This window comes from Danio aesculapii, chromosome 4 (genome assembly GCF_903798145.1).
Source record: "Danio aesculapii chromosome 4, fDanAes4.1, whole genome shotgun sequence".
In the NCBI taxonomy this organism is placed as follows: domain Eukaryota; kingdom Metazoa; phylum Chordata; class Actinopteri; order Cypriniformes; family Danionidae; genus Danio; species Danio aesculapii.
Window position 1 is genome coordinate 58,456,755 of NC_079438.1, and position 23,984 is coordinate 58,480,738.

General features: G+C 37.8%; 1 protein-coding gene across 1 annotated transcript in view; it reads left to right on the forward strand.

Annotated features, from left to right (window-relative positions):
• The first annotated feature begins 230 nt into the window (after positions 1–230).
• The window catches only part of ptn (pleiotrophin), a 79,010-nt gene continuing 55,256 nt past the window's right edge, over positions 231–23,984 (forward strand). The window contains exon 1 of the mRNA XM_056456262.1: positions 231–400. The gene's annotated coding sequence lies outside the window, so the exon portion shown is untranslated. The remainder of the gene's footprint in view (positions 401–23,984) is intronic.

The following is a 23,984-nucleotide window of genomic DNA, read 5'->3' on the forward strand; positions in this document are numbered from 1 at the left end:
ATTTAGATGGAAACAAGCAGCCATTCACACAGAATGTGTGTTTCTTGTGTTGATTTTAGCACTATACAAAAGTGTTCATCTTTTGTTTCCTTTCATACTTTCATCCTGATTTTCTCTCTGAAAGACTCAGCATCAGTCTCTCTTTCTCGTCCCTGCAGTGACCTTGTATTAATGAGTGTGTGATTACGAGTCAGTTGGGCTTTCAGCTCGCTGCCTCAGCGCAAATACACAAACAATCCCTCCCTCCACACACACACACACACATATGCATTCAGTCTGTCGCTCTCACAGATACCATTAGCACGGCTCTAGTGGATATAGAAAGCTAGAGATAAAAAGAGAGAGGAAGCAAAAAGGTGGAATTAGGAACAAAAACACCAAGCTACTCCTCAGACTACAGGTACGTAACTTTAAACCTCTGTCTTGAATCTTAGAGCCGCTGTAATGCTGTGACTTTGACGTTGAAACAGGGTCTCAGAAAGAGCTTGTTGTTTTTTTTCTTTGGAGAAAAACGTGCGCTCAGATCTTGCTCTCCAGCATCGTCTCTCTGTCGCTCTCGCTCTCTCGTTATTTCTGAAGTACGCCGGGGGATGAAAGGCTGAGATAAATGCTGTTTTTCTGCCGTCTGAGGCCTTCGTTGGTGCTCAGCGGCAGCCGACTGAACCGTGTCACTCCACTGTCTGGGTTTAAACCGTCAGAAATCTCTTCCTGTGTCAGGAAATCTGAGGTCAGACTCTGTTTGTGACCTCAGAGTCATATAAAAGTAATGAAAGTGTTTCTGCTGTGTTGGTTTTTGGAGAGGATGATTGAAGCTCACAGGCTGAATCTAGGAAAACTTGCTGGAAATATAATTTCACTTCAAATTGAAAGTAAATAATATCTCGCGTTAAGTAATTTTGAATGCTCACGGGAAGTTAGATTGTGCTATTCCTGTAAATTGTATTTTTATTTTACAGTGAAGTCATATATAAGTAATGAAAGTGTTTCTGCTGTGGGGTTGTTGGAGAGGTTGATTTAAGCTCGAGAAAACATGCTGGAACTATTTCACCTCAAGTTGAAAGCAAATAATATTTCATGTTAAGAAAATTTAAATGCTTACTAAAAGTTAATTGTGCTATTACTGTAAATTTAATTTTACAATAAAGTACTGTAATGCAAAATGTTTTAGATTTTAAATGTCGAATTTGTCTTTGATTTTATTATATTTGCTATGCATAAAATGCAATGTATCATATATGTCTTTTTGCAGTAATTATTAATTATATCTTTAATTATAACGTTCAGGCACTGTTTGGTCTGAGACCTCGGAGTCATATAAAAGTAATGAAAGTGTTTCTGCTGTATGGTTGTTGGAGAGGATGATTGAAGCTTGAGAAAACATGCTGGAAATATCATAAGTTCACTTAAAATTGAAAGCAAATATTTCATGTTAAGAAATTTTAAAAGCTATAAGTTAGTAGATTGTATTATTAGTGTAATTTTTATTTTACAGTAAAGTACTGTAATTCAAAATGATTTTAAATGTTGAATTTGCCTTCATTTATAGATTTTATTATATTTCCTGTGCGAAAAATGCAGTGTATCATATCAGAATTCTTCTTACAGTAATAGTAATTTTGGAAATGTTTGTGTTAGAGTTAAAACTAATTTAGTTTTAAAATTAATAGTTTTATTAGAAATATTTTTTATATTAAACATATATTGTATTATATACTACTTAATTTTCACAAGATTCTAATTACTGTAATATTTAGTCTTTTGTATTACAGTAATATTTAATATTTTATACTTTAATTAGATTTTTAATTTGAAGAATTTAGTAGAATATTATTGATATAATAAGAATTCATTTTTGCATTACAGCTATTATAGATGACCTGTAAATACAATTACTTTTCATCAAATTAATGTGGAAAATACATATGATAAAATGGACATTTAATAAATTGGTATTTTGTTATTCTTTTTTTTACATTAAGCTGCAAATAGTTTTATATATTAAATGTTTTAGATATTATTTTAGATTAAAATTAAATATATTTTAACAGATATTATATAACAGACATGTAATTTAACATCTTTTTTCTTTTGATTTTGAGTGTGAAATTTAGTATGTAGGATGTATCAAATGTTTTAGATTTTAACTTTATTTTAAAATGTTAGATATTTTAACAGATATTATATAGCAGTTATGTGTAATTTAATCTTTTCTTTGGATATTTGGAGTGAAATTTCATAAGTTCCTACCAATTTTCATGAGATTCAGCCTTTAATATTTTTTGGTGTTTTTTCTTTACCTCTCGGATGGGATGATGTAAATGACATTGTTATTCAGGAAAGCGTTGCACTTCCTGTACAACTTCAAAGCGCTTTCTTGTAAAGCATTTAAACAGGTTTGCTGTGGTCCAGCTTTTATCAGTCCAGCCCACATCTGTGTGTGAACATCCCCTCTGGGGCGGCGGAGAGAGAGAGAGATCAAGTAAAAGAGCTGAACGCAGAGTGTTTTACCTTCCACCTTATCAGCATACATCTCATGCTCCTCCCTTCCTCGCAGTGACAGGTGAAAACCTTTCTGGAAATCTCTGCGGCTTACGTCTGCTGTTTTCTGCTGCTTCTTTTGAAAGCGTCTTGTATATGGGGGTGTGTTGTCTACATTCAGACATACACATATAGGGCATGTGTGTGTGGATGAGTGTGTTTTAGAGAGGCCGTTTTTCCCAGGGTGGTGTGTGTGAAGTGGGTCGTTCCTGACTGGAATGAGAATAAGCGGGGTGCCGTGCGACCCTGTGAGCTCTAAGCATCGGGCCTCAACGCCTTTGCTGTTGCCATAGTTATCAGTTAACCTATCAGAACCAGTCCTGCTCAACCGATCAGCCACATGTCTGCTGGTTTAACTGATTCTGCACCAGTTTTTGCACATTTTCACCAGGCATGTTCTTACACACACATGCACAAAAACTCATTATGCATTTATGAAGTGTGAGGGCAGCACGGTGGCTCAGTGGTTAGCACTGTCGCCTCACAGCAAAAAGATCACTGGTTTGAGTCCCGACTGGGCCAGTTGGCATTTCTTTGTGGAGTTTGCATGTTCTCCCCGTGTTGATGTGAGTTTCCTCTGGGTGCTCCGGTTTCCCTCATAGTCCAAACTCATGCACTATAGGTGGCCTTAGTTTATGAGTGTGTATGGGTGTTTCCCCATACTGGGTTGTGGCTGGAAGGTCGTAAAACATATGATGCAATGGTTGGTTTATTCCGCTGTGGTGACCCCTGATAAATACGGGACTAAGTCAGAGCTAAATGAATATGAAGTGTGCCTCACACAGGTTAGTGGGCTTGACAAACCACCTGTAGAAACACTTTTCACTCTCCTCCTGAAAATAAAAACACTCCCTTACTCTAGCATTTAATTCTCTGAGCACACAATTTCTGTGTGTATTGCCTCTTCGTGTTGAATTGCTGAATGTCTCTTCAATTTTAGGTCGCTTTGGTCAAAAGTTTCTGCCAAATGACAATGTAAATGTCTCTATCATTTTCTCCTGAAGTTAAATTAAGTTGTTGACTTCATTGTAAAGGTGGAAAGGACTGCACTTTCGTCATTGTTTTTAATAATGGCGGACATGGGAAGAGCCGGCGTGATGCACGCTCTGCCGGGAGAATTCTGTGGATTACCTAGTGAAACTTTTGTTTTCAAAATGAGTTGGAAAGTTCACCTTCCAAGCTTTATGCAGGTATGTCTCTCTCTTATGTATGAATGTATTCAAGCAGCGCGTGGACTCGTGGGCGTGGTCGCATTAAAACTAAGGAGTTCAGACTGAGAAAGACTGATTATTTTATCAAACAGTGTTTGTTTTCAACATGCACTTTCTATATTTAAAAGTAGACACTTCAAGCTTTCTATAGATATATGTCTCATGTCTGAGTTTCAGTGAATTTTACTGACGCCTTTCTAAAAACAGTTCACGGACAGAGAAAAGAAAGAATGCCTACACTGTTTTTTTCTTATTTCACAAAAGCATGCAGTTTTGTTGTTATTGTGAGTGTTCACAAAAAAGTAGACACCTAACAGATTTATTGATGGATTCCTCCTGTCTGTACGATCAAAACTGAAAGTGTAATTTAAGTTCATTTCTGCATTATCAGGAGAAGACACCTCAAAAGCATATACGTGGTCTTCGACCCCTGGGGGTTAACCTATTACCAGTCCTGCTGCTTCTCCTGAAGTTAAATCAAATTGTGACTCCATTATAAAGGTGGAAAGTAGGACTGCACGCTGCCTAATTGTCTTACATCTTGCCATAGTAATCAGTTAAGCCATCAGAACCGGTCCTGCTTAACTGATCTGCCACATGTCATTTTGTGCTGAAGTTAAATTAAGTTGTTGACTCCGTTGTAAAGGTGGAAAGTAGGGATGCATGATACCTGATGTTCTTACATTACTTACATCTTGCCATAGTTATTTGTTAACCTATCAGAACCGGTCCTGCTCAACTGATCAGCCACATGTCATTTTCTCCTGAAGGTAAATCAAGTTGTGACGTTATTATAAAGATGAAAAGTAGGGCTGCATGATACTTAATTGTCTTGTATTTGGTATACTTGTATTAATTGTCTTAATTGTCTTGCCATGGTTATTGGTTAACCTATCAGAGCTAGCTTTGCTCAACTGATCAGCAGCATATCTCTGTCATTATCTCCTGAAGTTAAATCAAGTTGTGCATCCATTTTAAAGGTGGAAAGTAGGGTTGTACAATACCCATCTGTCTTACATCTTGCCATAGTTATTGGTTAACCTATCAGAACCAGTCTTGCTCAACTGATGCCATTTTCTCCTGAAGTTAAATCAAGTCGTGACTTCATTGTGAAGGTGGAAAGTAGGGCTGCATAATGGACCCTTTCACAAGACTGTTATAATGTGTTTAATGGTCGTCATCATCTTAAATCTTTGAAAGTTTTTAATATTAATACATTTTTTTATTTAACATTTATATTTGTATTTAAATATGTATTATATCATCTTTATCTTTCATCTTACAGTAAATTTAACATTATTCTCTCTTCTGACTGCCGTTATTAGTCTTACACTTTTTTCCTTAATTCTAAAGTCTTGATAACACTCGTGTAGTTTTTCTTTTATTATTTCAGCAAATAGGTTTGTAAAATAAATATTTGTTATACTCTCCCATTCACTGTGCTCTAAGTTTACCAACTATGATGACTTCAGCTGCTGAGAAACACAGAAATGTGAAAAGGGTCCATTATAAAAGTGGAAAGTAGGGAATGCACAATAGTTTAATTTCTTACATATCTGTCTGTTTTAATTTTAAATGAAATAGTTTGCATTTTGACTAAACTTTTAACACATCCATGGGTTTTATTTAATATTTTACTGGCATTTGAGCAAGTAAAAGCTTTTCTTTTCTTTTATCCTTTACTTTTTACTTGTTTTTTTGACTTGTCTTTTGTCTTGTTGTTTGTGGTTTTTAGTTATTGTGAATTTTCCAGTGGCGGGTTGCGGCTGGAAGGGCATCCACTGTGTAAAACATATGCCAAAGTAATTGGCTGAGAAACTGGAACTTAAAAAAGAAATAGCATCTCTAGACCTTGTATTAACTGCTATGGCATGTTCTGTGTGAATGTCCCCTAATTAGTCCCTTATTGTAACCAATTAGGGCTTCTTTGCACACTATAATGAGAGCTATAATGATTTACTTTTAATAATCAGTCTAAATTTAAAAGGATTGCAGAATTTTGATATTGTAAGTATTTCCCACTGTTGATTAATGATGAAAACACTGGTAGCCAATCAGAATCCATCCTGTTATAACGAGCGTTAAAGTGGCAGATGACTTTATATTTTACATTTATTACATTTTTTTTACAATTATATTGTGATTTATTTATTGATTACTTATTATATACATTATTTATGCTTATAAAAAACTTATAAAGAAAATATATATGTTTTTAAAGTGCTTACAAAGTCATCATGCATCAACGTAAATGCTTATATAGTCATTACTTGTAATGCGAATGTGCCTACTTTATTCAGCACTGTGCAGTATGCTGAAGATCTTTATGTACAGCACATAGACAAACTCTAATGAAAAACATAGGGAAGCTGCTCTGAGATCAGCCGAGGTTGTCAGTAGAGATTAATCTTCCCTGGGTCTGGTCTAGTATGTGGGAACTGGTGGTTATACACACACTGGTGCACAAAAGCTTGCTGGGAAGAGGTGCAGGGGGGTTGTTGAATTTCTCTCTCTGTTCTGTTCGATTCCCTCTTTTCATTCAAGCAGCTTGAGGCCGCTTTCTCATACATTGGGTCGCTAAGGTGCAGGAGGCCGAAGGAAAATAACAGTCTTGCTTGTGTAAGGAACACACACACACAGAGTTTAAATTCTCAGTGCGATGTTCCATGGAAACACACACACTCAATGATCCCTTTCCACCGGTTGCTCCCAGAGCTGCTCCTCAATGGGGAATATGTATATTTAGACACACTTTAAGTCAGAGTTATTAGTCCTCCTAAATTATTACACCCCTGTATATGTATTTCCCCAATTTCTGTGAAGCAGAAAGATTTTGAGGCTCAAATCTGTGTGCAGACTTCAGACTGATAGATTGACAGACTGAGAGATGAGGTCCAGCAGAGCTAATGCTGATGCAGGTCTTGGGTCATTTGCACCCATTTACTTTTGCACTGAAACTGATTAGGTGTTTTCATAGTGTCTAAATGCCTGGTTCACTCTGCCGGCCTCTGATTGGCTGCTTTCTCCCATGAGAGTGATAGAATGACCACTTTTGCTTGGAAATAATGATCGGTTAATCCGTGAAACTGCTTTTCCCAGCATGCATCCTGCCATGGGCTCACCCTGCTGGAAGGTGCAGAGTGTCAGCGGCAGGAGATTATTGATCTGCTCCAGATCAGACGAGAGGCGGCTCTGCATTCGTCTCACCTGGATCAGCCTGTCTCTCTTTCTCTCTGTCTGTCTTGGTGACTGTCTGTTCTGCTGTTTGTGTCTGCCTGTCTGTCTTGCTGACTGTATGCCTGTCTAGTCAGCAAGACAGACAGTCAGAAAAAAATACTGATAAACAGTGAGTAAAGCAGACAGTCAGCTAGAGAGACAGACAGCCAGTAAAGCAGATAGACATTTAGCAAGATAGTCAGACTAACAGAAAGTGGGCAAAACAGACAGAGATAGACAGTAAGCAATATAGACAGATAGACAGGCAGTCAGCAGGACAGACAAATATATAGGCAGACAGTCAGCAAGACAGACGGATAGATGAACAATCAATAAAACAGACAGATAGTCAGCTAGACGGGCAGTCAGTGTAACAGACAGACTGTCTTGCTGTTTGTCATGTACTATTTCTGTTTGCCTGTCTGTCTTGCTGGCTGTCTCTCTCTTGTCTTTCTAGTTGTCTGTCTGTCTGTCTGTTTTGCTGACTGTCTGTCTGTCTAGTCAGCAAGGCAGACAGACAGCCAGTAAAACAGACTGATTGACAGCAAGTAAAGCAGACAGACAGAAAGTGGGATAAAACAGTCAGACAGGCGACAAGACAGACAGATAGACAGTAATCAATATAGACAGACAGACATGGACAGTCAGCAAGGCAGACACATAGACAGCAAGACAGACAGATAGACGAGCAGTCAGCAAGACTGACTAGAGAGACAGACAGCAAAGCCGAAAGGTAGCCAGCAAGACAGACAGACAGTAAAACAGATAGACAGTCAGCAAGATAGTCAGACTGACAGAAAGTGGGCAAAACAGATAGACAGGCAGCAAGATAGACTTACAGACAGATAGTAAGCAATATAGACAGACATATGGACTGTCAGTAAGGCAGACACATAGACAGCAAGACAGACAGATAGATGAACAGTCAACAAGACAGACAGTCAGCTAGACAGGCAGTCATTATAACAGACAGATAGACAGACCGTCTGTCTTGCTGTCTGTTATGTTTTATTTCTGTTTGCCTCTCTATCTTGCTGACTGTCTCTCCAGTTTGTCTATTTGTCTGTCTGTCTGTCTGTCTTGCTGACTGTCCATCTATCTGTCTGTCTTGCTGACTGTCTGTCTGTCTGTCTAGACAGCAAGTCAGATAGACAGTCAGCAAGGCAGACAGATACTCAAAAAAACAGACAGACAGATAGTCAGACTAACAGAAGTAGGCAAAACAGATAGACAGGCAGTAAGACAGACAGATAGACACATGGACAGTCAGCAAGGCAGGCACATAGACGGGCAGTCAGCAAGACAGACAATCAGCAAGACGGATAGATAGACAGACAGTCAGTGTAACAGACAGATAGACAGACAATCTGTCTTGCTGTCTGTCATGTTCTATTTCTGTTAACCTGTCTGTCTTGCTGACTGTCTAGTTGTCTGTCTGTGTTTTGCTGACTGTCCATCTATCTGTCTGTCTTGCTGACTGTCCATCTGTCTGTTTTGCTGACTCTCTCCTGTCTGTCTGTCTGTCTGTCTAGTTGTCTGTCTGTGTGTTTTGCTGACTGTTCATCTGTCTGTCTTTCCTGTCTGTGTGTCTGCTAGAGTTTGTCAGTGCCGGTGGGAGTGCGGTGTTGTTTGTGTTTGTCTAATGAAGTGAGATGATTGTCTCTCAGCATGAAGTCACCCGAGACTGAAAGAAAAGAAGCAGTGAAGTAAGTGCAGTGATTGACAGATCCAGTCACTCAATGGCTGTTAATGAACACACATTAGTTCTGTTCAAAACACAGATACCGGCAGAACATTAGAGGGAAGAAACTCAACGGAAACGGCTAAAAACTAATCAGAAATGTGCGTTTATACATTTCAAGACACATTCTGTAGATCAAAACAGATGACAAAACCGATGTTTATTTTTTGAAAGACGAACATTTTAATAAATATCTGCTAAAAATATATATGTTAATTAATTAAAATGAAAGATTGATTTAAATCAACAATGAAAAAAATTCTATTAAAATAAATACATAATAAAGGTGACATGGTGGCTCAGTGGTTAGCACTGTCGCCTCACAGCAAGACGGTCGCTGGTTTGAATCCAGGATGGGCCAGTTGGCATTTCTATGTGGAGTTTGCATGTTCTCCCACAGTCCAAACACATGCGCTATAGGGGAATTGGATTAATTAAATTGTTCGTAGTGTGTGAGTGTGCATGTGAGAGTGTATGGGTGTTTCCCAATACTGGGTTGCATCTGGAAGGGCATCCGCTGCCTAAAACATATGCTGGATAAGTTGGCGATTAATTCCGCTGTGGTGACCCCTGATGGATGAAAGGCACTAAGCCTAAGGAAAATAAATGAACGAAAAAATACATAATGAAGTATAAATAAATATTATTTACTGAATAATAAATGATCAAAAAAGTAACAAAACATATTTAAAATAGATATAATTTAGAGTAAAAGATGCTTATTTTGTAGTTTTCAAAATGGGGTCCAAAAAACAAACAAACTCTTTTTACTACTCAATAATAAAAATATATAATTATATAAAATTACCTAAAAATATTATAAAACTTTTTTATATTTAAAATTTTTTTATATAAAAATAAATAATAAACATAAAACTGAGTTCAAAAGTTTAATGACAAACTAACAAAACTTAAAATAATTAAATCATTATTAAAGTTTTTTTTAGCATCACCTAAATTCTCTCATTAAAACCCAGTAGGATTTCTACATTTTATTCATGATAATCTCCATGACTTGCACAAATACAATATAACAAACCACAGCGTCATCTCATCCATATAACAGCGTTAAACATCACTCTTACATTAATGTTTATTCTTTTTGCAGACTAGTGGCTCAGTGGTTAGCAATGTTGTCTCACAGCCAGAAGGTCACTGGTTCAAGTGGAGTTTGCATGTTCTCCCCGTGTTGGTGTGGGTTTCCTATGGGTGCTCTGGTTTCCCCCACAGTCCAAACACATGCGCAATAGGGGAATTAGGTAAGCTAAATTGTAGTGTAGTGTATGAGAGTGTGTATGGGTGTTTCCCAGTACTGGGTTGCAGCTGGAAGGGCAGCCACTGCAAAAAACATATGCTGGAATAGTTGGTTGTTCATTCCATTATGGTGACCCCTGATGAATAAAGGGACTAAGCCGAAGGAAAATGAATTAATGAAAAAATACAAAAAAGAGAGATAGATAAATATTATTTACTGAATAATAATTGATTAAAAAATGTAATTAAACATATTTAAGACAGATATAAATTAGATTAAAAGATACCTTTTTGTAGTTTTCAAAATAGGGTCCAAAAAAAACAGAGGGAACAGAAAATTGTGTGTATTTTGAGAAGGAAATTGAGTGTTTCATAAGAAATATATGTTAAAAAAATTATCTTTGATGATAAAATATTTGTAAAAATATATTCAAAAAATTATGTATTTGTAAAAATGTATATAATTATTTTAAATATTTCATTAAAATATAAAACTTGCAGAAACTTTAATATAGAAAAAAACATATAACATTTGATTAGAAATAAAACTGAATTCAAGTTTAATAAAATCGAAACAAAACTAAAATTATTATTAAAGTTTTTTCAGCATCACCCAAATGCTCTCATTAAAACCCAGTAGGATTTCTTCGTTGATTTTTTCTCCATTTTAATCATGATAATCTCCATATCTTGCATAAATATAAATATAAAAACAAACCAAAGCGCAATCTTATCCATATAACAACATTAAACATCACTCTTAAATTTACATTTCTTAATTTAGCGGACACTTTTATTAGTTTTTACATTTTAAAAAGTGATTAGTTACTTTAAAAAAGTGAGTAAACCAGGAACAAGTTGATTTTACTTTAAAAAGTCAGTAAACCAAATGACTTAACTTTTATAATTATGCACATAGTTTGTCTGCTTAATAATTATAAGGCAATGAGTTTACTTTCTTTTCTTAAGTCAACTAATCGCTTTTTACTGTGTAGAGTTTATCTGTTTGCTGTGATGACGATTAAAGTCAAAGTCTCATTTAGACACTCGTTAGCAAGCCGCCATCTTTAAAAAGAGCTCATTCGAAGAAATATGGTTCTCATTGAAGTGAAGCTCTTAAAAAAACGAGACGTTAAAAGCGTTGTGTGGTGTTTTAGCCTCTGCTGGGAGTCAAACAGCACTTATAAACCGCAGTAATAACACTGATGGATCGATAGACGCCAGTACTTGTGAACCAGCGGCGTGAGAGATGGAAAGTTTGCTCCAAAACGGGTTATTAAAGATGATGTGATGTTGTTAATCACAGCGATGGAGACGCAACCCAAGCCCACCAGAGAAACCGCTATTGATCTGTACTCGATAACACACACAATCTTTTCATTTTCTGTTTACATGCTGGACGGGTTTTGCCGGACTTTGAGTTTTATTTCTGTGGCTTGTGTTCTTGTGTTTCTTATGCAGTTTTGGGGCAAGTCAACAATTTGTGTTTTGGTACTTTTTATGTAGTCGAATTTGGAGTGATGTGTTTTCTGAATGTTTTATTTGGAGTGGTGTGCTTTATGAACATATTTGAATTAGAGTGGTAATAATAATCTGTGTGAGTGTTATACAGGGTTCTGTGGCTTGTGTTGTGCATTTTTGGGGCAAGTCGACATTTTGATTGTGTTTTGGTTCTTTTTATGTAGTAAAATTTGGAGTGGTGTGTTTTATGAAAGATGCTGACATTGAAAATTAGTCTCTGAAAAGATATTTAATGTAAAGTAATAATACTAATAATCTGTGTGAGTCTTATATAGGTTTCTCTGGCTCGTGTTCCTGTGTTTCTTGTGCACTTTCTTTTAAGGATTTTGGTCTTTTTTATGTAGCAGGATTTTGAGTGATCTGTTTTATGAAAGCTGCTGACAGATTGAGGATCAGCCTCTGAAAATATATTTAAATGATATTAGTAATACTAATAGTCTTTCTGAGTGTTATATAGCTTTCTGTGGCTTGTGTTCTTGTGCATTTTTGGGGCAAGTCGACATTTTAATTGTGTTTTGGTGCTTTTTATGTAGTCGGATTCAGAGCGATTTGTTTTATAAAGGCTGCTGACATTGAGAATCAGTCTCTGAAAAGATATTTAAATGATAGTAGTAATAATAATAATCATTAGGAGTGTTATAGAGGTTTCTGTGGCTTGTGTACTTGTGTTTCTTGAGCATTTTTTGTGCAAGTTGGCAATTGATAGGGTTTTTTAATGATTTTGGTGCTTTTTATGTAGCAGGATTTAGAGTGATCTGTTTTATGAAAGCTGCTGACAGATTGAGGATCAGTCTCTGAAAAGATTTAAATTATAGTAGTAATACTAATAGTCTTTCTGAATGTTATATAGCTTTCTGTGGCTTGTGTTTCTTATGCAGTTTTGGGGCAAGTCGACATTTTAATTGTGTTTTGGTGCTTTTTATGTAGCAGGATTTGGAGAGATCTGTTTTATGAAAGCTGCTGACATTGAGGATCAGTCTCTGAAAAGATATTTAAATGATAGTAGTAATACAAATAGTCTTTATAAGTGTTATATAGCTTTCTGTGCCTTGTGTACCTGTGTTTCTTGTGCATTTTTTTAGTTGATATTTAGTTTGTTTTGGTGCTTCAAAATAGAGTAAGGGAACACAAGGATCAAGAGAAAAATAATGTAAAAAAATAATTTGTATATATAATAAATAAAATAAATAATAAATATAATAATTCTATATTTGTCACGGATTGGTCAGGCTCTCACGATCCCCACTCACGAAGATCACCATCACCTGACTTCTAATGAGCACACAGCTGCATCACATTCACGAGCACCAGATAAAAGCACAGCACTCCAGTCGCTCATTGTCCGGGCTCGTCTCGACGAAAGCGGACAACTGAGCGACCACTCAGCGTAGTCATCCTCAGCTAAAACAAACGCTTTACTTACCTGTTCTCTTTGTATTCCTCCTAGTCTTCCTGGTCCACCCGAATCGTCCTGTCTTCCAGTCCTTCCAAGTCTGTGTCATCCTCTGTCAGCTGTATCTGGTGTGTGCTGTCCATCCTCGTGTATTCCTGTTACCCAGCCACGGAGGAAAAGACCCCAACATCATTCCTGATCCTCCTGGCTATCCTTCATGTGCTCCTTGTTGTCATTTAATAAACACCCTAACGTTTCCTTACCTCTGTCTCCTGTCCGCTTCATAACAGAAGCCCGGACCAATAACGACGACAACATGAGCACCCCCGATCACTTTCAAGAGCTGGTGGACCAGTTGAAGCGGATTCTACAGCCACCAGCTCCACTTTCCAACGCACCACCAGCACCGAGCACTTCCGCCTCCACAGTTTCTTCTTCGGCCCTTCCTTCCAGTCCCATGGCCCGACCAGCGCCCTACTCAGGCGGAGCGGGGGAGTGCAATGGTTTTCTGTTACAATGTTCCCTCATATTCGAAATGCAACCTTCTCTATATCCCACAGATAAGTCAAAGATCGCCTACATCGTATCACTACTCTCTGGGCCTGCACTTAAATGGGCTGAGACGATCTGGAACCAAGCCGGGCCGGTCATGAATTCCATCACTACCTTCACGGAGTATTTCAAAGAGGTGTTTGGACGTTCTGATGGGGAAGTAGCCGCTGGAGAGCAGCTGTATCATCTAAAGCAAGGTACTCTATCTACACAGGAATATGCTCTCCGGTTTCGCACTCTAGCAGCTGCAAGTGGATGGAATGAGAGATCGTTGTTGACCACGTACCGGCTCGGCTTGGAACCCACTCTCCGAATCCAGCTGGCCACATTAGATGATACTATGGGTCTGGAGAGATTCATCCAACATTCTCTCCGATGTTCCGATCGTCTCCGTTCCTATCAACAGGACACCATCACCCCCTCGTCTGCACTCCTCCAATCGCCTGAGTCAACAGCCTCTCCAGAACCAGAACCCATGATAATAGAGTCTGGAAGACTGACATCAGCGGAACGACAGAGGAGGCTGACCCGGGGTCTGTGTCTATACTGCGGTGTCAGTGGACACACCCGTATGGAGTGTCCCCTTCGTCCCATTCGGACTTCAGTGAGTGTATTCAGTACGAATATTGAACAATGTAAACCACTTACTACCACCGTACAAATAACTACTGCCTCTATTTCTCTCCTTGTCACAGCCCTCATCGACTCCGGGTCAGCAGGGAACTTCATCTCCCAATCCCTCTGTCGTCAACTCCACCTACGTACTGAGGCGTCCTCGCATATATACCAGATACAACCGATAACCCAGTGCACTCGATCTTCGACCCGTATCCATCGACAATGCGAAGACATCCTTCTTCAAGTGGGGTTGTTACATCAAGAGAGGATTCAATTTCTGGTTCTGGAGGGTGCAAATATGGACATCATTCTAGGGCGCCCGTGGCTGGTGAAGCACGATCCCATCATCTCTTGGGGCACAGGAGAGATAAAGAAATGGGGATCTGGATGTACACCTACCTGTTTTCCAAATCTCCCTCTTCAAGGTCGGAACCCCATTTCTTTGTTTACAACATCGGTCGAGAGTCCTCCTGAGAAGCAGTCTATCCACATTCCTAAGGAGTACAGCTCCTTTCATGATGTCTTCTGCCCCAAGAGAGCTTCCCAGCTACCGCCGCATCGGCCATGGGACTGCGCGATCGACCTAGTTCCAGATGCCCAGTTGCCAAGAGGTAGGATCTACCCGCTCTCGCTTCCAGAGAATCAGGCAATGGAAGATTACATAAGGGAGGCTCTGAGTCAGGGGTACATACGTCACTCAAAATCACCAGCCGCCTCAAGCTTCTTCTTTGTGGCCAAGAAGGACGGAGGGCTGCGTCCATGCATCGACTACAGGGTCCTAAATAACGGTACAGTAAAATACCGATATCCCCTTCCTCTGGTACCAGCCGCTTTGGAACAGCTCCGAGAAGCTAAAGTCTTCACTAAATTGGACCTCCGCAGCGCGTATAATCTGATAAGAATACGTGAGGGGGACCAATGGAAGACAGCATTCGTGACCCCTACTGGCCACTATGAATATGAGGTCATGCCTTACGGTCTGGTCAACGCCCCCTCCGTATTCCAAAACTTCATTCATGAAGTCCTCCGGGAGTTTCTTCACCACTTTGTAATAGTGTACATAGATGACATCCTCATTTACTCCCGGAGTGAGGCCGAACATCGCCAACACGTTGCGGAGGTCCTACACACATTGAGAGAACATCACCTCTACCTCAAAGCGGAGAAATGCTCATTCCACCAGAAGTCGATTCATTTCTTGGGATACATCATTGACCAAACCGGTATACGTATGGATGGGAAGAAAATTGAGGCTGTTCTATCCTGGTCAGAACCCACTTCCATTAAGGAGCTCCAGAGGTTTCTTGGGTTTGCTAACTTTTATAGACGGTTTATCAAGGACTACAGCAGGATTACATCACCTCTCACTAATCTCCTCAAGGGTAAACCCAAAGGACTGGAGTGGACCAAAGAAGCAGCCGCAGCCTTCCGCCTTCTTAAGAAGGAGTTCACAAGGGCCCCACTCCTGACTCATCCTGACCCAAATCTTCCTTTCGTGGTGGAAGTGGACGCATCCACCACCGGCGTCGGGGCAGTATTATCCCAACATCATGATACACCGCCCCGACTGCATCCCTGTGCCTATTTCTCTCGGAAGTTGAGCCCGGCGGAGCAGAATTACAGCATAGGAGACAGGGAGCTTCTAGCAATCAAGCTAGCCTTGGAGGAGTGGCGTCACTGGTTGGAGGGAGCCAAACATCCGTTCCAGGTGATCACAGATCACAAAAACCTCCAATATATCAAAGAGGCCAAGAGACTATGTCCACGTCAAGCCAGATGGTCACTTTTCTTCTCACGTTTTGATTTCTCCATTTCCTATCGTCCAGGACCCAAGAATCTAAGAGCAGACGCTCTCTCTCGTTTACACGAGCATCACGATCATGAAGAACTCCCAACGAAGATTCTTCCCGAACACATCTCCATTTGTCCGATCACCTGGAACGCTCCTCCAGTCGTTGCCACTCCGGAAGCCCCTGCTCCGCCGGGATGCCCTCCTCATCGGCAGTTCATACCACCTGAACACCGGGTAGATCTGATCCACTCCTTACATACCTCGCTAGGCACTGGACATCCAGGGATCAACAATACTCTCTCGCTAGTATCCCAACGATTCTGGTGGCCAAACATGGCAAGGGATGTGAGGCAATATGTTCAGGGCTGTAAGGACTGTGCCCAATCCAAGAGCCCACGTCATCTACCCGCTGGAAAGCTCCATCCCTTGCCGATTCCGAACCGTCCCTGGTCACACCTAGGAGTGGACTTTATCACTGACCTCCCCTCGTCAGAAGGTAATACCTGTATTCTAGTCATCGTAGATAGATTCTCAAAGTTTGTCAAACTAATCCCTCTGAAGGTCTTCCCACAGCCTTTGAAACAGCCGACAATATCTTTAATCAAGTCTTCAGGTCATTTGGTATTCCAGAAGATATTGTGTCGGACAGAGGTCCACAGTTCATCTCACGTCTATGGAAAGCCTTCTTCAAGCTCCTAGGTGTGGCCGTCAGCCTCTCTTCTGGATATCATCCCCAAACCAACGGGCAGACAGAGAGGAAGATTCAGGAGGTGGGACGGTTCCTGAGGACCTTCTGCAGTGGTCACCAGAGCTCCTGGAGCCAGTATTTGGGCTGGGCAGAATATGCCCAAAATTCACTGCGGCAACCCTCCACCGGACTCACGCCATTCCAGTGCGTCCTGGGCTTCCAACCACCGCTCTTTCCCTGGGATGGCGAACCATCTGATGTCCCCGCAGTGGATCACTGGTTCCGGGAGAGCGAGAGAGTCTGGGACGAGGCTCATCAACATCTGCAGAGGGCAGTCCGTCGAAGCAAGGTAACCGCCGATAGAAGAAGGTCTGAAGAACCCAGATACACACCCGGACAAAAGGTGTGGCTATCCACCCGGGACATACGCATGCGACTGCCCTCTCGCAAGTTAAGTCCCCGATTTGTTGGTCCCTTCACCATCGTGGAACAGGTTAACCCCGTCACCTACAAACTACAATTACCCTCTCACTACCGTATTCACCCTACATTCCACGTATCACTCCTGAAACCCTATCACGATCCTGTTCTTCCCTCCACAGAGCCTGACCACGAAGAGGAACCCCCTCCTCCACTGCTCCTAGAAGAAGGAGCCGTCTACGCAGTGAAGGAGATCTTGCGTTCCCGACGTCGTGGTGGCCAGTTGGAGTACCTGGTGGACTGGGAAGGGTACGGCCCCGAAGAAAGGACATGGGTTCCCAGAGCTGATATTCTCGATCCTAGTCTCATGGTGGAGTTTCATGAGAGCCACCCTGAGTTCCCAGCGCCTAGAGGCAGAGGGAGACCACCACGGCGTCGGAGGTGTCGGCCCTCAGGAGCGGGCCCTGGGGAGGGGGGTACTGTCACGGATTGGTCAGGCTCTCACGATCCCCACTCACGAAGATCACCATCACCTGACTTCTAATGAGCACACAGCTGCATCACATTCACGAGCACCAGATAAAAGCACAGCACTCCAGTCGCTCATTGTCCGGGCTCGTCTCGACGAAAGCGGACAACTGAGCGACCACTCAGCGTAGTCATCCTCAGCTAAAACAAACGCTTTACTTACCTGTTCTCTTTGTATTCCTCCTAGTCTTCCTGGTCCACCCGAATCGTCCTGTCTTCCAGTCCTTCCAAGTCTGTGTCATCCTCTGTCAGCTGTATCTGGTGTGTGCTGTCCATCCTCGTGTATTCCTGTTACCCAGCCACGGAGGAAAAGACCCCAACATCATTCCTGATCCTCCTGGCTATCCTTCATGTGCTCCTTGTTGTCATTTAATAAACACCCTAACGTTTCCTTACCTCTGTCTCCTGTCCGCTTCATAACAATATTAGGGTATCCGCAGGCTCTTAGAAAGTTTTAAAATGAAAAAATTAAATTTCAAAAACAAAATTGTAGGTCTTAAAAGGTTATAAATTGACAGAAGTTTTGTGTTGTAGGTCTTAAATCATTTTAACCAGGTCTTAATTTTCCTCTGTATATGTAAAGTTAACCAATCGGGCCGACCACTCATCAATAATCCATCTAAATAAAACGTTTAACGAAACTTAAATATTTAACTCTTATTTACCAATATGGTGTAATTATCTTCCTTACAATAACATTTGTTTAAAAGATCTCCATGCATTTTAGACAAACTATTGTGCATAAATTTTGTTTATTATAGTTTTTGTTTTTGAACAAATATAAAATATTTTAACTAGATTTTGCTTGTTTTGACATTTAAAATATGTGGTTAGGAAACAGCTAAATTAAAATTGTTTCAATGAGGCAAGTTAAAATCTTTTTCATTGACTCAACCATGCCATTAGAACAAATCCTCAGTGTTTAGCCCAGTGTAAGTCTAAAATTTGCTTCATGATGGTCTTAAAAAGTCTTAAATTTGACTTGGTAAAAGCTGCAGGAACCCTGCTTAAATATATATATATATATATATATATATATATATATATATATATATATATATATATATATGTGTGTGTGTGTGTGTGTGTATATATTGCGATATAAGAATAAACTGCTCTTCACTATTGGACAGCGCAGTGGGCCAGAATAGAGTTTAATAGCATCGTTTTGTTTTTTCTTTAGAGTCTCTGTATGAACACTGCTCATAACAGAGATGCTGCTGCACTTTTGTGTTGTGTTTTATCTATGGAGTCATTATTCCTGTCAGCATCAGATGCCCAATTAAAGAGAGCAGCAGATAACATCCGCTCGCCACTCCTGGGAAATTATGGATTATACCCAATCAGTTTGTGTGTTGATTTAATGGTCTTTTCTATTATCAATACCTGCCGCAGGTAAAGGCGTTATAATTGATTGTTAGTGGCCAAATGAGGAGGTCAGACAAGCTTCAGTTGTCATTTACTCACTTGCTCAAAACAGATGGAGATCCTCAAATAAATGCTTAAAATAGAATAAAAATTATCTCTATTGAAACTCTTCAGAGGTTTTCAGAAAAGTGATGATCCTTATGTATTTTTGTAAAACAAAAAAACTGAATCAATTAATAGTTATAAATGAGTTAATGATTAAATAAATAAATATTTTAATTGTAATTTTATATATATATATATATATATATATATATATATATATATATATGTATATATATACTGTATATATATATATATACTGTATATATATATATATATATATATATATATATATATATATATATATATATATATATATATACACACACACACACAGTGCTCAGCATGTATTAGTACACCCCTCACAACTCTCTTTTAAATTCATATTTTTAATAGGAAGCTATACAATACTATATTTGTGCATATATATTAGATTAGTCAGTGCTGAAGCCAAATCTGGAGCTAATCTAACAAAATAACTTATGATAACAGACCAAAACTAGTACAGCCAAATTTTTATGCTATAGAAAAATATTAAATACAAATTTAAAAAAAGAGGAAAAGTCAAGAAAAGCAAAAAATGAAAAATTTTATTTATTTATTTTTTTTGCGATATTTTGCTTGACTTTATTTGTGTTATCTTTCATTTTTTTTATATGTTTGGTAACTAAAATATAATTTTAATATATCTGTTAAATAAATCTGTTTTGTTTAAATGCACAAAAAATACTTTGCCTATATTCACTGAGAAATGGATAAAAAAAAATCCTTTTCAAAATGGGCTGTACTCAGTCTGTATACAGTTGAAGTCAAAATTATTAGCCCCCCCTGAATTATTAGCCCCTTGTTTGTTTTTTTTACCCCAATTTCTGTTTAAACGAGAGAATATTTTCTAATCATAATAGTTTTAATAACTAATTTCTAATTATTATTTTATTTTTGCCATGATGACAGTAAATAATATTAGACTAGATATTCTTCAAGACACTAGTATTCAGCTTAAAGTGACATTTAAAGGTTTAACTAGGGTAATTAGATTAACTAGGTAGGTTAGGGTAATTAGGCAAGTTATTGTATAACAATGGTTTGTTCTGTAGACTAAAGAAAAAATATATAGCTTAAAGGGGCTAATAATATTGACCTTTAAATGGTGCTTAAAAAATTTAAAACGGCTTTCATTCTAGCCATGGCTAATAATTCTGACTTCAACTGTATATATATATATGTATGTGTATATATATATATATATCCCCTTTTTTGTAATATGCAAAATTAATGATAATAAGTGAATAAAATGATTTAAACAAATAATATAAACCAGTAAATGCTAAAAGTTTGTTGAATAATAAATATTAAAATACTAATATAAAAATGGAAATTATACATTTAAAGAAGTATAAAAATATAAAATAAATGTAAAAACAGCTTTTATTTATAAATAAGCTTTGAAAACGAATACATTTTTAAAAGTAGATTTTGTAATGCAAAACTGAAACAAAAAATCGAAAGTAATAGTAATTAATGCATTGTTAATATAATCTAATTTAAATATACTAAATTTATGACAAGTAAATGAATGACTAAACTTAAATTTTGTTTAACAGTTTTAATAAAATGTTAATATAAAAATGGAAATAATACACTTAAAGAAACATCTAAAAAAATTGACGAATGAAGGTGTTTAAAAGTTAAAAAATAGATTAATAAAGTAGACTGAATAAACCATACAATTATCTATTGTAACATATTTGTAAATAAATAATACAAATTGATTAAAATAAAATGAATCAATTTAAATATTTGACAGTCTAAATATTAATTAGGTGGTTCATTCAACTGTGACAATTCTGGATAAATAAGGGAGCCTCAGGACAATGGATGAATAAATATTAATTAAATAATAAAATATTAAAACAAAATATTATATGCGTAAATTAATACAATAATATAATAATAAAAAATAAATAATACAAATAAAACTGCAGTGCATTAATAAACAACAACAGAAAAAAATAATATTTCAGATTCATGTTAATTTTAAGAGTGTAAATTGGATCTTTAAACATTAAAATATAACACTGTCTTATATATATTTGGTGCTCAGTGTCAAGTAAAAGATCCTATATCTGTTATTTTCCAAGATGTCTGAACTTATGAGATTAAAGGACCAGCTCAAATAAGCACAGATTCTTTTAAAGCAAATAATGACGTCTCATGACAGCGATTGTAAAAGGCCTTTTAATGCACATCATGAATCACATGGACTACTTTAATGGACAGATTCAGAGATCCCGTCTGCTTTAATTTAATTTTATAGCAAATATCTTCCCCTATATAAGAGCTCGTCATAATAAAGTATATACCTTTAAAACAGGTCTTAACACCGCAGTTTTTGCTAGCATCAAAATAGGTGAATAAAATATGATATAATGACTAGGGGTGTCAAAATTAATTGTTTCTTCGGTGCACCACGATGCAGACCCGGACAATTCGGTATCGGTTCAGTAATAATCTTAACCGGTTATTATGTACTGACGTCATTTATCTCATATGCGCTTTGTCGCGACTGAGGCGAGCATGGGTATTTACAACACTACAGGCGCCAACTACTTAAAAAGTGGTACTTTCAGTGGTTAGCATTGTCGCCTCACAGCAAAAAGGTCGCTGGTTCGAGTCCCGGCTAGGTTATTTGGCTTGTTTGTTTAGAGTTTGCATGTTCTTGTGTTGGCGTGGGTTTTCTTTGTGTGCTGCGGTTTCCCCCTCGGTCCTAACACATGCGCTATAGGGCAATTGAATAAACTAAATTGGCCATAGTGTATGAGTGTCTGTGTGTGTGTGAATGGATGTTTCCCAGTACTGTGTTGCAGCTGAAAGGGCATCCGCTGTGTAGAATATATGCTGGATAAGACCCCTGATTAATAAAGAGACTAAGCCGAAGGAAAATGAATGAATAAAAATAACTGCTTAATAATATTAGCCCTCTAAATTACCTAATTATGCTAACTTGCCTAGTTAAATTAATTAATCTAGTTAAACCTATAATTTAGACTTTAAGCTTTTATCTTGCAAAGTAAATAGTAAAATATTATAGTGTTATCATAGGAAGGAGAAAAGACAATAGTATTTATAACTATAATGTTTAAATTATGTATTTTAAATATTTTTCTTAAACAGCACTTGGGAAATACTCAAAAAGGATCCAGTTAATTATTGACATGAGGGCTAATAATTTCGCCTTCAACTGTACGTATGTTTATATATATATATATATATATATATATATATATATATATATATATATATATATATATATATATATATATATATTTATGTATGTATGTATATATATGTGTATATATATATATATATATATATATATACGTATATATACAGTGTATATATATATATATATATATATATATATATATATATATATATATATATATATTTCAGGAGTTCACACTTGCAACAGTTTCAGAATAAAGCGTATTTGGCGTGCTGTCCGGGGAGAGGGCTCTGAGCTCGGGGAAGACACCCAAACTCGAGTTATTCCTCTTATCAGGAAACAGAGGAATAGGGATTCGAGCGAAGTATCTAGCCCGGCCCCAGAACGCTCCCCCAGGGATTGTAATGCTTAAGAGGTGAGGTGTCGGGGTGGTGGAGGGATGCTAAAGTCGTGAGATGCTGCAGGTAAGACAGCTTTGGTATATATAGGGGTTTGGTCAAGAACTGATTGGATAATAGAATAATTGTCAATGACGTATTTGATACTGAAACTTCTGCGTGTGCTCCTCCTGAAATTTGTTTATAAAACATCACATATATATATATATATATATATATATATATATATATATATATGTATATATATATATATATATATATATATATATATATGTATATATATATATATATGTATATATATATATATATATATATATGCAAGGCTGCTGAATGCTCGATTTTGATTGGCTGATGAGCATTCTCAGGTGTTTGGTTATTGTCAGAAAAAAGCGCAGCTAAAGTAGTAGTTCCGGCAGGTTTAGAGTGCATTACAGCTCCATATTACTGAATGATTTGAGTTATTTCACTGCTACAACAGTCCAAAATCACATCAGAACACAACAGAAGGCTTTGGAGGAGATGTGTGAGAAACTAGTGCTACACACAGGAACAGTTTGAGGACAAAGACCTGACAAATGTCTGAAATACAACATCAAAATGCATAATAAAATGCATATTCAGTAAAAAAAAAATAATGCACATCTGAGGTAATGAAGTGAAGTGACCATTATATTTTTATTTGATTTACTGTCTTATAATTCAACAGTCAGTTAATGTGCTTCCTCTCTGGTCTCCGACTGCTAAAACCACGTTCAGATGTTGTATTTCAGTCGTTTGTCAGGTTTTTGTCCTCAAACTGCTCTTGTGTTTAGCATTAGTTTCTTACACATCTCATCCTAAGCCTTCTGTTGTGTTTACATGTAATGCAGAGCTTTCTTTTTTGCCAAATCTCCATTTGGGTTCCACCAAAAATTACTCACAATTTGAGTGATGTGAGGGTGTGCACATTTACTTTACACCTCTTAACAGCTCCTAATAAGTGGATTTAATAAGTGCTATACGGGTGACATTGCTAATCTGCTAGATTATGTGATCTCATCCTCTTGTCTTTATTAAAGTGTAGTTGTGTTTGCTGAAATCTTACCAAACAGACGCAGAGGAAGAGAAGCAGGAAAGCTAATAGAGGATGCGTCCACCTACAAACCCCATCTGTAGTGGTTCTCTGGCAATCGTAAGTCTGTAAATAAAGCTAAAAAAAACAATGAAAACTGTTCAGTGATTCGCCACTAGGGGGCAATCTGAATGAACATCAGTCTATGGTGAACACACATGATTCATTTGTTCCCCAGTGGAGAAACATAGAATTTTCGAAACATTTTGAAAGGGTTGTGACGTAAAGAAGCTTCGCTTACTGTAAATATATGATCTCCCCAATTTAATATGCGCTCCAAACCACTGAGTCAAAATAAATTGTATAA